Source organism: Podarcis filfolensis (assembly GCF_964270895.1).
Source record: "Podarcis filfolensis genome assembly, chromosome: 7".
NCBI lineage: Eukaryota > Metazoa > Chordata > Lepidosauria > Squamata > Lacertidae > Podarcis > Podarcis filfolensis.
The window spans coordinates 30,187,874-30,201,184 of record NC_139603.1 but is presented as its reverse complement, the minus strand read 5'-3'; the positions used below and the strand labels follow the sequence as shown (position 1 = coordinate 30,201,184).

Below are 13,311 nucleotides of genomic sequence, written 5' to 3'. Positions count from 1 at the left end.
GAGATGCTAAGGATTGAACCTGCGACCTTTTGCATGAAAAGCACTTGCTCTGCTACTGAGCTACAGCCTTGCCTCTTCTTATTAACTGAACCCAGGGCTTTTTCTAAAGGTGGTGAAAGAGGAAGCGTTGGGGCACCAATTATGGAGGGCAGGTGGACAGGCTCCCTGCTCTTCTCAGACCATGTAGACTTCTCCTTCTGGAATACCAACATTTCTGGTTACTATAATGTATACAACATGCGCCCACCCAAACAAATGCTCTTAAGAGTGTGGTGCCATTTTGCAACGTACACTTGAACATTGAATATATATTGAAACACAGGCCTTGGATTTTTGTTGAAAAGAGCTCCCCACATCTCTTTGTCCTTCTCCTGAAAAATCAGCAAATGAAGGCCTTCAAAATGTCAGCACAAAATAATTCTGATATAAACAAAATGTAATGGCATGAATATTATGAAATGAATGCTGGGGGAAGCAGTGTGAGTCCAGCGAAATTATTTAGCATTATTTAGCACCATCTTCTGGTGAAATGATCATATTGTGGGGTTTTGGTGTGTTTCTTTTAAAGCAGAGACATCCTATTTTGCTCTCAGGCTATTTAAATGCAGATATACAGCTACTTAGGCCAGGGAAGGGAACCTGTGGCCCTGCAGCTGATGTTCAGCTCAAACTCTGTCCCAGCCAGCATAGCCAATGCTCAGGTGATGGCAGCTGAAGACCAAGAACATCTGGAGGGGATTAGGTCCCCTTCCAACAGGCTAAAAACGATACAGTCCTAACCTGGTCTGAAAGAAGTAAGTCCTCTTGAATACAGGGCTGATTTACTTCCAGGTAAATGGGGGAAGGGTTACAGCTTTGGACACTTTATACTCCCCTCCATGAATCATATAATCTGAGAGCAGGTAATAGTCACTTAAAATAATAAAGCAGCACATCAAAAAACAAAACAAAAGGGAGAATTTAGAAAGCTGTGCATTAAAAAAAACAACATGCCTGCTATTGTTTGCAGACAAGGCTGCTGTTAAAAGCAAAGCTTCAACAACAACCGATGGGAAAAGGCTGGATGCATCTTTTCCTTTGGACTGATTGACATGGAAGTAGGGGGTGTGGTGACAGACAGCAGCCAGCAAAATGTCAGAAAAGCCCGCCTACCAATGTGCTTCAATGCATCCAGTTGAGCAATACCTATAGAGAAACCAGCAGCTGCTTTCACACACCAGACACCTCTAACAATTTCATAGCACATAGTGCTTGCTAGAGATTGCTCCACTTCTGGATTATGCTTTATCTTGAGCTCTCCTTCCTCCTCTCCTCTTTCCCTTTTATTTCTCTTCTTCCTGGTCTCCCTACCTTCTTTTCTACCCCTTGCTTTCTCCCCTCTCCTCTCCCTGCATCTTTGCAAACACTGAGGGAGGAGGGCAGCATGTTTCTTCTTCTTCATTGGCAATCACTCGTAGCCGAGTAAGATTGTCTTCCATAAACACGGTTTTAAAAATGAGTCCATAAGTGACTGTGTAGGCCAATTCTGGACCCACACGTCCTTCCACAGTGGGGACATTGGTTCCCGGGCAGCAGCTGATCACGGTGTGGATTTGCCAAGCGTGCCTTCCTCTTAGCATGTTTCTCCCTTGCGTTCTGAGTTTGAGTGTCTTCAAAGTCCATGACACCTTTGGTAAAGGCTGTTCTCCAACTGGAACACTCGCATGCCAGTGTTTCTCAGTTGTCGGTGTTTATATTACATTTTTTTAGATTTGCCTGGAGACAGTCTTTAAACCTCTTTTGTTGACCACCAGCATTACGCTTTCCATTTTTAAGTTTGGAATAGAGTAGTTGCTTTGGAAGACGATAATCAGGCATCCACACAACATGACCAGTCCAATGAAGCTGATGTTGAAGAATCTGACCTCTGCAATAGAGCCTCTGGAGTTTGAATGCTTCCAGACTGTGAGCCCTTCTAAACTGTCACTGTTGTAGGTGGGATTCAGTCCTATGCTGGCAAGTTCCGGTTGTGTAATTATGGTTGATTGTGAAGAACTGACCTGGACCCTGCAATCATCACCCGAGGCCTTGTTTGTGTGCCTCCTCCACAAAAGGCCTGGAGGGCGGCAACACAAGAAGGGGCCTTTTCTGTGGTGGCTCCCTGCTTGTGGAATGCTCTCCCCAGGGAGACTCACCAGGCACTTTCATTGTAGATCTCAAGGTGCCAGTCTGTATAAGTGCCTGCCATCAGGTGATGACTCCAAAGGCAGCTGATCATTCAATAAACAAAAAATGCTATTCTTCAAAGAAAAACACTTTTTAAAATACAGCTACTTTTATGTAGTCATCATCAGAACAGCTTCAGAAACTAAACAAGACTGCTGTTCCTTTGCAGCCCCAGGAGCTGAAATGCACCTCCTCACCTAATGGCCCTCCACAATAAATCAAGAGCTTTAGCTGATTCATCTACTAAGCAGGGCTTCCCAAACTTGGGTCTTCAGCTGTTTTTGGGCTACAACTGCCATCCTCCCTGACCACTGGTCCTGCTAGCAAGGGGTGATGGGAGTTGTAGTCCAAAAACAGCTGGAGACCCAAGTTTGGGAAACACTGGTTGAGACTAAAACCAGACCTGGCCCAATAAGAAACATCTTGGACGTTCACAACAGCTACATATTCTAAACAGCGCTTTGCTGCCAGTAAGTGGAACAATGGTCCTTGTGCCTAGCTCAGAGAGCTGCCAAAACCAATATTTAGTGCTAATGTGTGTGCTCCCACTCCTGGCTCAGGGACAGCTCTCGAAAACAAAAGGCTTCTAGATCTGTGTAGTCCTTTGTATGCCTCCCGTGCATCTTAATCCACACACAAGCCTCTTTTTCAAAACCCTGGTTATAAATATTCACAGAAGCAAGGGGGGTGGGCAGGAGGAACAAGGTGACAATCAAAAATCTGTAAGAAATTTATTATATTTATACACACACAAAACACACACACACACACATATATATTTAACACAGAGAATGCTCGGCTCACAAAGGCCAATGGAAATGCCTTTACTTGGCCCAAACAATTCTGGTCTTGTGCTCAAGCATATGCAGTCATTGCCCTGCCTACACAGTAACTTGGCACTTGATGCTGCGGCCTCCGGGCTGAGATCTGCACATTTAATCCAGGCAAGCCTTAAAGCATTTGTGCTGATCCCAGTATTGTGACCAGGCCATGCAGAATTCCCTGAAAATTCTGATGGCAGATGGGAAAGATAGGAAGCTGCACTGTCCATTTTCTGACTAGTGGCATAGCATGGGTTGGCCACAGGGGTGGTTGCCTCAGGCACAAAATGGTTTGGGGTGCAATTGAAAACAGCTTCTCCATGCGAACCAGGAAGTGGCCTCTCCAGACAACGGAACAACTCTTCTTTTATTATCTCTGCAGCTACAGTCTTCTGGGTGACACAGGCACAGTTAGGCAGTTGAATGCACATGCATAGTCCGTCCGTTCCCCTCCCTCTCACCCCTACTCCGCACAGCTCCAGGCGCTAGCAACCCACGCTACACCACTGTTTCAGACTACTTTTCCACCTACTCCAGTATTAGGGGGCAGGCATGAGCCCCACCATTTGTGTTCTATCTGTATGGGTGAGGATTTTTTTAAATTAAAAAACTAGGTTGCATCTGGTGTTCGTTCTACTCAGAACGGATGCACTGAAATGAGTGGATGTGGCTAAATAAATAAGTAATGGAGGCCTATGAGTTTCAATGGGCCTGCTCTGTTTGTTGGTGGCAACACATAGGTCTGTTTCTGAGTTGCTTTGTGCTCTCTCTGCGTCTGAGTTTTGGGCTTTGAGCCTCCCTGTATAAAACGAACCTCTGCATTCTGTTATTGGCTACAATGCAAAATATACGAACGTCCAGAATTCCCCCACCCCATTGGCCAAAGTGGATGAAAGTCCAGAAGACGAGCCCTGTCTGAGTCATTCATTCTTAACCTGAAGGTTCATTTCCACTGGAATGTGCATGGTCGTCCTTCAGATACATCTCGGTGTGCGAAGCAGCTTCTTCCTGTTTGAAATGGTCACCATCTGCTGTTGTGGAGAAACATTTCCTGCACGTTAGTTCCAACCACCTGAGTTCATGCAGTGCTGCTTGCAAAGCTAAGCAAAGGGGAAATGCTTTTGAGGAAACACATCATACGTCATTCCTAGAACGTAGTGTCATCTGTGATGGAATTGAAGTTCTGGCCACCTGCAGATAAAAGAGTATTCCCTATTTTTTTTAATTTTTATTTTTTTTAAGAAACCTTCCATTCCACTGCCATCTTTTAAAATCAAGGATTTTGATTTTGCTGCTGGACTCCCATCAGCCCTAGTCAGCAAGGTCAATAGTGAGGGATGATGGGAGTCGTAGTCCAACATTCGGATGCACCACAGATTCCCTATCCCTGATTTAAATAAAAGATGTTTGAGGCTGCAATCCTATACCTACCTACCTGAGAACAAGCCCCATTGAACACAATAGACTTATTTTTGAACAGACATGTATATTGCAGCAACAGAAGGACCACACACACCGCAACAGCCCAGGGGCACCGACTCCTGGGGGCTGAACCCCATTGAACCCTTTGATATTTGTTAGCGGGGGACTGAGCCCCCTCAATGTTTGTCTAGGTGTCATGCACAAGGTTCCAAGGAGGGAAAGAAGCCCCCAGCCCTTGGTGGCAGCAGCAGGAGGAGATGGAGGAGGGAAGAGCCATAAGCCATGAAAGCTGAGCTGCTGCGTGACACCCAGATGTCAACATCTGGGCTTCACACACAATGTTGAAGCCCACACAATGTTGTGACATCGTGCATGGCACCTGGATGCGATGTCATGATGTCATGAACCACTACCAATCTCTTTCCTGAGTCAGCGCACCTGCAGTAGCTTATGTACTCTCATCTGATGGGTTGTGTGCAAACAAGCTGAGGCTTCTCCTACAGAGAAGCCATCGCTGCTCTTTCCTCTTCAGCCCCCTCCTGGTCCTACGAGACAGCGGGGTAGGGGGTGGGAGGGAATTGATTGGCCCATCCCTCACCTGAACAGACTCCAACACGTCCTGCTCACCCATTTCCAACAGCTCTGACCATTCCTCTTCCCCTTCGCCCTGGCTCCTGCCTCACAGCTGGCACCAAACCCCATAAATAGCTGGCCGCCTCTCCTGGGTCAATCCCCAGGCCTCCTGCCTCTGCCACACGCTCCTCAGAATCACTGCCTCTTAGCCTAACCTACTTCACAGGGTTGTTGTGAGGATTAAATGTGGAGGGGGAGAGCCATGTACACCGCCTCGAGCTCCTTGGACAAAAAGGTGGCCTCTAGATGCAACAAATGAAGGGTATAAATAAATAAATAACATGACTCAAGGCCAGAGGAATTCATAGAATCATAGAATCATAGAGTTGGAAGAGACCACAAGGGCCATCGAGTCCAACCCCCTGCCAAGCAGGAAACACCATCAGAGCACTCCTGACATATGGTTGTCAAGCCTCTGCTTAAAGACCTCCAAAGAAGGAGACTCCACCACACTCCTTGGCAGCAAATTCCACTGTCGAACAGCTCTTACTGTCAGGAAGTTCTTCCTAATGTTTAGGTGGAATCTTCTTTCTTGTAGTTTGGATCCATTGCTCTGTGTCCGTTTCTCTGGAGCAGCAGAAAACAACCTTTCTCCCTCCTCTATGTGACATCCTTTTATATATTTGAACATGGCTATCATATCACCCCTTAACCTTCTCTTCTCCAGGCTAAACATGCCCAGCTCCCTTAGCCGTTCCTCATAGGGCATCGTTTCCAGGCCTTTGACCATTTTGGTTGCCCTCCTCTGGACACGTTCCAGTTTGTCAGTGTCCTTCTTGAACTGTGGTGCCCAGAACTGGACACAGTACTCCAGGTGAGGTCTGACCAGAGCAGAATACAGTGGCACTATTACTTCCCTTGATCTTGAATTATTTTGGGGCCTGAAGCAGAAAATCCTGGAAGTATCTCTTCCCCTTCCAGTAAAAAGGAAACAGCAAAATATGAAACAATTAGCCATTTTCTGCCCTTTTGTGACACCCAAAACCAGCCACCTGAGGCAGACACAGCACTCGAGTAGTAGCAGGGCTGGACTGGCAAACCTACTTTGCTCAACCATTTTATGTTCCCCCCAAACATTGCAGAAAACTGTTTGCAAGAGGATTGCATGGGCAGGATGTGCCTTGGCTCAGTATACCTGAAGGAGTGTCTCTACCCCCATCGTTCAGCCTGGACACCGAGGTCCAGCGCCGAGGGCCTTCGCAGTTCCCTCACTGAGAGAAGTAAAGCTACAGGGAACCAGGCAGAGGGTCTTCTCGGTAGTGGCGCCCTCCCACCAGATGTCAAGGAAATAAACAACTACCTGACTTTTAGAAGACATCTGAAGGCAGCCTTGGTTAGGGAAGTCTTTAATGTTTGAAGCTTTGTTACTTTTTTATATATTCTGTTGGGAGCCGCCCAGAGTGGCTGGGGAAACCCAGCCAGATGGGCAGGGTATAAATAATAAATTATTATTATTACAATTGCAGGCGCTCTGGTGAGGCAGTGCTATTCACCTGACCGCCATGTTGCTGCTGCTGCTTACCAGGGGATAGCGGGAGAGGCAGAGGCAAGATTGCCTTTGCTGGTGCATTGGCCCCACTTTGGCCTCCATGCTACCCTGCCCCTCCCCTTCTACCTCCCAGGAAGCAGCATCAAGACATCTTGATGGAGGTCCAACCACCCACTTACTGTGTGCCTGTAACCACGCAGTCAAACTACTGCCCCTGTGCATTTCAGTTGTTGGGTGTGTAAACACTAGTGCAGACAGTCTGAAGATCAATCAAAACATTCACTGTCTGTTCTCGCAGGGTGCAATTCGGGGACCCGTTTGTTTATTTTTAACCTGGGCCTATCTGCTGAGCAGGTTGGGAGAACAGATTTGCGACCAGAAGGCTACATTCGCATGCTCCTTTGAGGCCAATGTAAATAACGCAAGGCCTAAGCAAAATGGATCCAGCTATCCCTCCCCTGCGACGCCCCCCGCCCCCCATAATAAAAGGAGAAGTTCCTGTCATTTTGCTTTGCTTGCCTTGGACCCCAGGTCTTCCATTGTGTTTGGAAAAAATCACAGCATTCCAGCACAAAGAAACAGAAAGCTGCCGATTGCCAGCCAAGTCTTTCAACAATCCTCTGCAAGAGACTTGCTGGCAGAAGTCAACCCAAGGAGCTCCCCCTCTCCCCTCAGGTTTCCTGCCATTGTTATTGCAGAGAGACTGGAATGCCACCTAAATGGATTTGACCCTTTTGCTAAACAGCCAACACATATTTCCCTGATTACTATATTCCCGTTTTACGAAGGGGACACGCTGCGTGTGGAAGAGGAGGAGGCTGGAGGGAGAACCATAACCTTAGTATATTCTTAGATCTGGGCTTTTCCAAACAGGTCATTGTTGTTCTTTCTTCTTTGCATCAGAAGAGCAACAGCTCGCCCATCTGGCCAGGAGGAAAAATTTCAGCCTGCCTCTCAACAGTGGACCATAATGCGGGAGTCCTGTGCATGGTGGAAAATGCAGTGGCCCTCGAAGTTATGATCATTGGCCACAGTCCTGAAAAACAGAAGCACCTGCCCATTGATTTCAAGGGGAGAAAGGTAAGCACTTGCCTACCTACTCTCTGATTTTTAAAAAAGTCAGTAGGAAGTATCCCCCCCATTCATATTTGTGTCCTGGCTTTCTTACACCATGGAAACATAGCAGGAATGGATGGACCTGTCAGTTTCAGTTAGCTTCTTATTTTCCCAGCCTTAATTCAGTTCTCCATATTCCAGAGGTTTAAAAAAACAAATCCTCATGAAAATTCATCAGCCTTTCAGTGCAAATTTCTTCTCCTAAACACATTCTTGTATGATGTTTTGACTATGATGCACATTTTTGTATGCTATTCTCGCTAATATATGCACTTTTGTGCACATTTTCCCCAGTATAAACACTTTTGGTAAATATTGTTTGGCTGAAGAACTGCTTTGCAAAATCAGAGACATGCAAATCTTGAAGGATAGCTGTATTTCAGTTCATGTATTCGAGAAGTGCAAATCAAATCAAATTTGGTTTTCATTAAAAATCAAAATGAGTTTCTCCTCCATCCCAAAATGCGAGGAAGATGATTCCCAAGCGGTCTCCTGCACTGGTTCAAAAGACTACTTGCTGGAGGTGAAACCACTGCTTTGCCCCCAGACTGAACCCCTCACTGAACACCCCCCCCCCATTAGATGCCATTGCATTATTAAACTGTAGCAGCCCTGTTATCTTTTTCAGAAGTGTTGGTTCAAGAATCCAAACAGCTGAAGTTGTAAAGGCATTTCAATATGAGGGAAGTGTTTTAGATTTATGGTATACTCACCCTCAAACTGGCAATGAGAACCAGAAAACCAACCGAAAGGGTTTTTTTTTAGTGTGATAATGCTGATATCCAAGTGAAACAAAATGTAAGGGGTCAACAGTGAGTCATCGCACAGCATGAAAAATTCATTCTGAGGTCGATGACCATTTTCTCCATTTCCAAGGTTATTAGTAGCATGGAGAACACATGTCAGAAAAACTGATGCTGCCAAGTCCCCTTTTTCTCCTTAGCCCTGCTAAAACCAATAAGATTGCAGCAATAAAAATCTGGGCCCTTTAAATAATTTTTTAGAAGCTATTTTCTTGTCCAGCTGGTGGAAGGGATAACGAGGGTCACGTCCTTTAGATTCTCTTTTATTTTCCTTTGGTACAGGATGAGTTCAATCAAATGTGAAATATTCAAACATCCCATCCAAGGAATCTGAAGAGCCAACACAATGCACTTTGAGCCAGAAACAATGCCGCTCATCCGTCTCTCGGGTGCCTCCTCTCTCCACAACAAGCCTCGTTCTGTCTTGGCAGGGCGCACCCTTGCAACTCCCTTGTCAGAATGTCAGATTACATGTTGCTACAGGAATAAAACTTGATTCAGCTGGCCAGATGGTATACTGGCCGCAACAGTCCCATGGTGCAAGCCCTGCCAAGCTAAACTGACAACGAACTTTCTCCTGTCCTCTTTCTCTGTAGTGTGTGCAGTGAAGCTGCCCCTAATGCGTTTGCTCGACCTGAAAAAATTCGTGATCAGGTGACGGCTTCCTGCAGATACCACCAGAAGGTCTCTTCTGCTCAATAGAGCAACTGGGCCTTCAGTGTTGCGGCATCAGCCCTTTGGAATTACCTCCCCTTGAATACCAGACTGGTGTAATCTCTGTGGGGGTTTTTTTGCACCTCTTTCAACAAGACTTTTAAATTGAGATCTTCCCAGCCTACCTCTGTATTGGAATTGTTTTTTTTTAAAAAAAATTTTTTTTAATGCTTATTTGCCACCCTGAACTCCTTTGGAAGAAACGGCAGGATATAAGTTCTGTAAGGAATCCTAATCATTAAGCTGTTTGGAAGTAGCTCTTAAATCTGAATGGTCTCCCTCCCCATTTAAGAGCAGGCTAGCTGCAATTTTTCTCCAGTGTTGCTGTGACTGCGTTGGTCAGTCTTAGCCTGAGTTTGGAAGAAGGAGATCTCCTCAACCTTCTCCTCCTGCATCTGCTGCACTCTGCACATGTGTGAAATTCATCATTGTCTCCCCGATAGTTCCAAAACCAGGAACATAAGCCTTTCCCCTTGCGTGTCTTGAACCGTGCGTGCATGTGTTTCACTAAAACTTCCAAAAACTAACGCCATTCTTCCTTGCCAGGCACCACACAATGCTTTCCTGAGCAGAAGGGATTTTCTCTCCCCCACTTTTCAGCAGCTTGAATCTCTGAAGGCAGAACAGGATGTCAAGAGGACAAGAACTCAAATGGTGCTGGCTGGTCAGGAGAGACTGTACAAATCAAGAATGCAGCACCCCCCCAACCCCCAGGGAAATTATTTACGCGCCTGGACCATAGGATAAACCAAAGGCCTGGCTTTAAGCAACTGCAACAACAATGGGTCACATTCCAGAAGAGCCAAAAACAAATGCTGCAGCCAAAGAACGAACGAACGGATGAAAATACACTCAAGCATACAGGCAAGCGATCGAGGATCTCTGTCTGGTGATCATGTTTGGCGCAATCCAAGAAATGAAACCTAAATCCCGTGCCAGGCCTTCCCAGCAACTGCAGCTTTTCAGTTGCGTGTGGCAAAGGTCCCAGCACGGCTCAGCGATTTGTAGCCTCCACGTGCTCAGCTCAGGAGTGAAGGGGAAAACACAATGTTCAGAAAATCTTCAGCATCCCTGGAAAACCTGGATCACCCACTCTTTGGACTATTTGTGTTCCTTTGGTCATGTGATGCCCACTGAGTATTAATTTCCAAAGAGGAACAAAAATATTTTTGGGTTTGTTCCCGTCCTCCAGGAAAGGGAAAGAGCAGAAGCACTTAGAGGTAATTAATGTAAACTTATTTCTCAGTTCTGGAGCTAATCTGCGGTATCTCCCTTTTAACATTTCCATCTCTGTTTCTTTTAATGGTTAATCCATAACTTTTGCAGATGCCAGCTTCCTTTCGTTGATATGCTTATAATAAACAAAGGCTTGATTCCAACCCAAGCTTTTTCTATTTTCATTATTGCGAAAATTATTGAACACCGCTGCTTCCCTTGAGCATGCAGACTTGGATGACCGAAATCAGAGAAGGCCTTCTGGACTACAACTCCCATCATCCCTGATCTTCTTTAAGCCTGTGATTCAAGAATATAATGTGGTTGCCATGTCAAATTGCTGGATAATTATGCCTCAGTATCTTGGAATGGGACTGTACAACAACAACAACAAATCTTGGAATGGGACTGTAGGACTTGGCTAGAACATAGCTTGTCATTTAGGAGGTCAACCTGGACTCCAAAAGACAATCTATATCCTGAAGAAATTGATTGTTCTGGAGGATTTACATGGATCATAGAATCATAGAATTGTATGAAAATATGTTGATGCTGTAATTATCAGCATCACAGTAATTGTTACACCAATCTTGTGTCAGAATTGTGGCATCTTGCCTGATACAACATACCGTATTTTTCCCTCTATTACACGCAGATTTTTTCTCCTAAAAAGTAAGGGGAAATGTCTGTGCGTGTTATAGAGCGAATGTGTGGTCCCTGGAGCTGACAAGCGCGAGTGAAGGCAAAAATCAGGCAAATATCAAAACGTCCGGAGAAGGGAGGAAAGAGGAAGCTGCTGCTTTCCTGCATTCTGCCTCAGGGTCTTACTGCCCACCCGCTTCTGTTTCCTTACTGTGTTTGCTCAGACGGAACAAAGAGCAGAGAAAACCCCTCCCCTCCAGGCAAGCAGAGTGGAAAACAGATTCCTCTCCGTGCGTCTGGGACTCGAAGGCAACATGCAGGTTGGGGGGGGGGGGAGAGAGAGAGAGAGCGGGCTGGCTTGTGGGGGGGGGGGACTTTTGCCTTCCTTTCCTCCCTCCGGTAAAACCCCTCTCCTGCATTCTTAGCCAGCTGCTTCTCTGCACACCCCTCTCCTTGTCGCTTCTATGTTTTTCCTTCCCTCCCTACTTAAAACGTGGTTCCAATCACGGATCCACATGGATCCTCAGGATCTTTGCATTGAGTCACCCCAAATTCACCATCAGATCACATAGCAATGATCTGATGCAAAAACAGGGCTGCAATGCTGCAAAAACATGGTTACAAAGCACGGATCCACATGGATCCTCAGGATCTTTGCATTGGGTCACCCCAAATTCACCATCAGATCACATAGCATGTCCATGGCTACAGCCTGCACCAAAAAAATCATGCACCCACTGTTTCCTGGGGCTGCAATGGTGCAAAAACGTGGTTACAAAGCATGGATCCACATGGATCCTCAGGATCTTTGCATTGGGTCACCCCAAATTCACCATCAGATCACATAGCATGTCCATGGCTACAGCCTGCACCAAAAAAATCACGCACCCACTGTTTCCTGGGGCTGCAATGGTGCAAAAACATGGTTACAAAGCACGGATCCACATGGATCCTCAGGATCTTTGCATTGGGTCACCCCAAATTCACCATCAGATCACATAGCATGTCCATGGCTACAGCCTGCACCAAAAAAATCATGCACCCACTGTTTCCTGGGGCTGCAATGGTGCAAAAACGTGGTTACAAAGCATGGATCCACATGGATCCTCAGGATCTTTGCATTGGGTCACCCCAAATTCACCATCAGATCACATAGCATGTCCATGGCTACAGCCTGCACCAAAAAAATCACGCACCCACTGTTTCCTGGGGCTGCAATGGTGCAAAAACATGGTTACAAAGCACGGATCCACATGGATCCTCAGGATCTTTGCATTGGGTCACCCCAAATTCACCATCAGATCACATAGCATGTCCATGGCTACAGCCTGCACCAAAAAAATCATGCACCCACTGTTTCCTGGGGCTGCAATGGTGCAAAAACGTGGTTACAAAGCATGGATCCACATGGATCCTCAGGATCTTTGCATTGGGTCACCCCAAATTCACCATCAGATCACATAGCATGTCCATGGCTACAGCCTGCACCAAAAAAATCACGCACCCACTGTTGCCTGGGGCTGCAATGGTGCAAAAACGTGGTTACAAAGCATGGATCCACATGGATCCTCAGGATCTTTGCATTGGGCTACCCCAAACTCACCGTCAAATCACATGTCTGTGGCTGCAGCATGAAGCACAAAAATGATACATCCACTGTTTCATTCAGATTTTTTTTTTCTTGTTTTCCTCCTCTAAAAACTATGTGCGTGTTATGGTCAGGTGCGTGTTATCGAGCGAAAAATACGGTATTCAAAAGCATCCCATCATTCTATTGATCACCACGTCCCTGATGTAAAAAAACTGTTAAGAATCTCTCTCTTTCACTACCGGGAAAGGAAAATCATTACTAAACACCTGAGCCTTTTGTCCCTTTTTATCTTTAGTATTCACTTTCTCAATGGAGGAGAATATTTTCCCAAAGTGAAGTGGGTGAGTTCACCATCTACTACACTTGGTGGATAATCAAATCCATTCAGAGTATCGGAAATTCTTCCTGAAGAGCTTTAAGCACTCATTCAGTATTATAAAAATATGGCGCAATTGATAAAGCACGTGTGGTTTCCTGCTGCTCTTACACAGGTCATCCAGATGTTAGGGAACAATTGCAGTCATCTGTCGAAATGAAGGAATGAACATTAAAAAATACCCAAAAACTGCAGGGCAATGGCAACATATTTCTGATGCATGAAATTATCATTATTTTCTTGCACGTGGCAGCAGAATCTAAAAGGCAGAAAGCAACCCATGT

At 45.8% G+C, this 13,311-nt stretch overlaps 1 protein-coding gene across 3 annotated transcripts in view; it reads right to left on the bottom strand.

Annotated features, from left to right (window-relative positions):
* Positions 1 to 3,374: 3,374 nt before the first annotated feature.
* Positions 3,375 to 13,311, bottom strand: part of TMEM170B (transmembrane protein 170B) — a 33,714-nt gene continuing 23,777 nt past the window's right edge. The window contains exons 4-5 of one of the 3 annotated variants that reach the window (XR_014550644.1): positions 3,878 to 4,126; positions 3,375 to 3,825 (exon numbers count right to left, since the gene is read on the bottom strand). The gene's annotated coding sequence lies outside the window, so the exon portion shown is untranslated. Of the gene's footprint in view, positions 4,127 to 12,982; positions 13,176 to 13,311 lie in introns of those variants that run through there. The other 2 variants (XR_014550643.1, XR_014550645.1) reach the window with 2 other exon arrangements.